Source organism: Carassius carassius, chromosome 1, assembly GCF_963082965.1.
Source record: "Carassius carassius chromosome 1, fCarCar2.1, whole genome shotgun sequence".
In the NCBI taxonomy this organism is placed as follows: Eukaryota; Metazoa; Chordata; class Actinopteri; order Cypriniformes; family Cyprinidae; genus Carassius; species Carassius carassius.
Window position 1 is genome coordinate 52747954 of NC_081755.1, and position 4410 is coordinate 52752363.

General features: G+C 36.3%; 1 pseudogene; it reads right to left on the reverse strand.

Annotated features, from left to right (window-relative positions):
• Nucleotides 1-230: 230 nt before the first annotated feature.
• LOC132097383 (gastrula zinc finger protein XlCGF49.1-like) lies at nucleotides 231-3637 on the reverse strand (annotated as a pseudogene).
• Between the last annotated feature and the right edge of the window lie 773 nt (nucleotides 3638-4410).

Consider the following 4410-nt stretch of genomic DNA (forward strand, 5'->3'; position numbering starts at 1 on the left):
TTTACTGAAAATATAGATTGTTATCAGTTGCATTGGTGTTATTATTCTTACAATCCTGCTTATTAATTATATTGAGCATAATATGAAAAAATGTAACATCATATGAAACTCAGAAGAAAGCACAATGATATCACTTATATCATGAAGCTAAATGATACACAAGAATAAAACTTTGTGACAGGGTTCTTTGGGGAGGAACTCTGATTGATCAGAATCTCAGTTGAATCTGCTGGTATTGAAGATTAACTTTATTCACTGTGAAAACTTTACATACTGTTTGTTTCTTTGTCATGTCACTTGTAATGTTAGATTTATCCAGATTATTCGTCACTGCTTGATCCATTACTGTGTCACATTTGGTGAGGACGCATCATCCCCAGATAGCAACATTGTGTCGGCCCAGATCCGGCCCACATCTGGCACCCGTGGAAAGATGATCTGGCCCACATGTAGCGTGGAATGATGGCACTTGGGTGGACCGCTCCTGTTTGCCAGAACTGAGCCACAAGCAGGCCATAGCAATGCCACATGTCAGCCAAGAGTAAAGAAATTAACCAGAACTGGACCTTATCTGAGCCACAAAATGTATGTGTATTAAATATGAAGTAATTTCAGCCTTAATAAGTCTGTTAACAAGCAGAATCACTGAAGGAAAGAAGAGAACAGAAAAACAGAAGAGCAGAAACACAAGAACTACAACTGACTTCAGCCACAACCTTAGATGAAATCAACTGAAGATAAAAGAAGACATGAAATCTCTCAAGATCTCATCAGAGGAGGATTAAACTACTCCACAAACAGCTTTACCAGCTTCTCTTATTACTAACCAGATTGACTTTATTTATGTTAGACATCTACAAAAGTTTTTTATTGAGAATTAACAGAGGTTTAACTCTAATGTGTTTCACCATAACAGTGATTAGTGTTTCCATTAGTTGGGCTCTTAACTCTTATTATATAGTTTGTCTTTTTTGGCTGCTGTGATAGTGTGTTTGTTAAACACATTTGCAGCTTCAAAGAAAGCTAGAGTGACATGATATCAAGTGTCGGCTGTTATCTGTTGATGGTTTTTTAATCGTCATGAAGTACACTGATGTTCATTGATGTTTTTTTTTTAACCGAACAATTATGTTGTTCCAGTAATACATTCATATTACAAACCCTGTGTTTCTGCCGCATGAGATCCAGCAGTATTATAACAATCAGTTAAAATCTTTTAACAAACATGAGTTTAAAAAACTTAACCTATGCTGACACACACAGATATAAACAATCAACACATGAATCTAAAAAATGGTGACAGTCAAAAATATTTAGATAAACTGATCAATTCAGAACTTTACTGAAAAGCTACTGTCACAACAAAAACAACAGCAAAATATAAGCAAATATTTAGAATTAAACAAAATAATAGGACAATTCAGCTGCATAATTTATTCATGTTGCAGTGCATGCTGGGAGTTTTGTACTATGCTAATACCCAGCATGCATTGCAGCAAGGTACATTTGATTGTCACCATTGTTGAGATTCATGTGCTGATTGTTGATGTCTGTGTGTGGCATCATAGATTGAATTCTTTATAATCGTTAAAAACTTCTAACTTATTCTTGTAATATTGCTTGACCTCATGCTGGAGAAACACATGGTTTGTGATGTGAATATATTAATGAAACAATTGTTAGATTTAAAAAAAAAAAAGCAAATCAGCCTGTTTCATGAGGATTATAAAATCATCAACAGATAACTACCATCACCTGACCTCAATTCTCTTTAGCTTTCTTTGATGCCGCAAATGCGTTTAACCAACACACCATCACAGCAGCTAAAAAGGACTAAAGATAAAATAAGAGTTAGGAGTGCAACTAATGGAAACGCTAATCATTGTTATGGTGACACACATTAGAGTTAAACCTTTCTTAATTCTCAATAAAACTTTTGTAGATGTCCAACAGAAATAAAGTCTTGTTAGTAATAAGTGAAGCTGTTAATGCAGTTTGTGGAGTTGTTTAATCCTCCTCTGGTGAGATCTCCAGAGATTTAATGTCTTCTTTTATCTTCAATTGATTTCATCTAAGGTTGTGGCTGAAGTCAGTTGTAGTTCTTGTGTTTCTGCTTATCTCTTTCTCTGTTATTTTCTTTACTTCAGTGATTCTGCTTGTTAACAGGCTTATTAAGGCTGAAACTCATATTTAATTTATAAACAGATTTTGTGGCTCAGATAAGGTCCAGTTCTGGTTAATTTCTTTACTCTTGGCTGACATGTGGCATTGCTATGGCCTGCTTGTGGCTCAGTTCTGGCAAACAGGAGCGGTCCGCCCAAGTGCCATCATTCCACGCTGCATGTGGGCCAGATCATCTTTCCACGGGTGCCAGATGTGGGCCGGATGTGGGCCGACACAATGTTGCTATGTGGGTCAGATCTGAAAGTGCTGGATCTGAAGATGATTCACTGTGTTTGTTTTTTCTATGACTGTGTAGAGAAGATGGATCATTGAAACCCTTCCCACATTCAGTGCAGAGATACGGTTTCACTCCAGTGTGGATCCTCTCGTGTGTTTTCAGGTGTCCTGAATCTCTGAATCTCTCGTCACAGTGTGAACACTTGTAAGGTTTCTCTCCAGTGTGGATGTTCATGTGTCTATAAAGGTGTGATGATTTTGTGAAACTCTTTCCGCACTGATCACAAGTGAACGGTTTCTCTCCAGTATGAACTCTCATGTGGCCCGTAAAGCTATTTTTCATTGCAAAACTCTTCCCGCACTGATCACATGTGTACGGTTTCTCTCCAGTGTGGATCCTCTCATGTGTTTTCAGGTTTCCTAAATCTCTGAATCTCTTGTCACAGTGTGAACACTTGTAAGGTTTCTCTCCAGTGTGAATCCTCTCATGCAGTTTTAAACTGCTTGCTGTAGTAAAAGTCTTTTCACACTCAAAGCACATGTACTCTCTCACACCAGTATGTACTTTCTGATGCACTTTTAAATGTTCTGCATGCGCAAAACTCTTTACACACAAATTACACACATGAATTTACACACATGAATGTGTTTTCTCTTTTGTATGAACTCTCAGGTGCTGCTTCAGGGCTGAAGCCCACAAAAATGTTTTGTCACACTGATCACATGTGTACAGTTTCTCTCTAGTGTGGATGTTCATGTGTACATTAAGGTTTTCTGATTGTGAGAAACTGTTTCCGCACTGATCACAAGTGAATGGTTTCTCTCCAGTGTGAATCCTCTCATGTAGTTTTAAATACTTTGCTGTAGTAAAAGTCTTCTCACACTCAAAGCAGATGTACTCTCTCACACCGGTATGTATTTTCTGATGTTCTTTTAAACTTTGTAGAAGTGAAAAACTCTTTCCACACAAATGACATGAATGTGGTTTCTCCTTTGTATGAACTCTCAGGTGTTTTCTTCAGGACTGAAGCCCACAGAAATGTTTTATCACACTGATCACACGTGTGCTGCATTTCTCCACTTCTGGCATGATTTTTCTCATCAGAATTATTCTTCTTTCCACTCATTGTCTTCAATCAACTCTGAAACAAAAGTAAAAGTAAATCTGTCAGTACCATGTAAAAAAAAAAAAAAAAAGTGAAAGGATGTAGTAAAGTGAAAGGACATAACCCTGATTATAACAGCAGAAAGTAGACAATTGCATTACACGATTTTGATCCTTTTGATGCAATTTTATATATTAAATGTCCCTGAATCTTTCCATGAATGAGGTACACTGATCTTGAAATTATTGGTTTTAAAATATTATAGGACATTTGGCCCGTTGCCCTGTTTTATTTATTTTAGTTATAATTACTAATATTTTAGACTCATGCCTTCTCAGTGTACCAAAGTGATCATTTCCGTTTTTGTTTTATAATAAATGGATAATAAGTCTTGGCTGGCATTGCTGCGATAAATGAATCAGCTCATGTTTGTTCCTCAATCAAAGTGGTCAGAAGAAGCAGGGAAATGTAGCAACATCACTGACCTGTTCAGAGCTTCAAGCACAGGTCCGTTTCATTTGTAAAGATAGTTTTGTCTTTATTAATGTAGTTGAGTATTAAATTTCTAGTATCTGTTAGGCTATAGGGCACCCCATTATTATCATCATTCAGAATGCTGTGCTAAAGGACGTGAATATTGATTGTAAAGTTACATAAAATGGATTTATTGTATAGAGAGGGAGCTAGAGCAGACAGCAACACAAAAGAATATTATGAGTAACAGGCTCACAGCCTAATAATTCAATAGTTTATCAGACATTTTCAACAAATATGTACTAATTTTGACATTTAGGCAGTTTAAAACATTTGTTTTTAACGCACTACCAGTCAAAATAAAAAAGTTTTATTAAAGTATTTTCTGCTCATAAGCCTTCATATATTTGATCCAAAACAGTAAAAACAG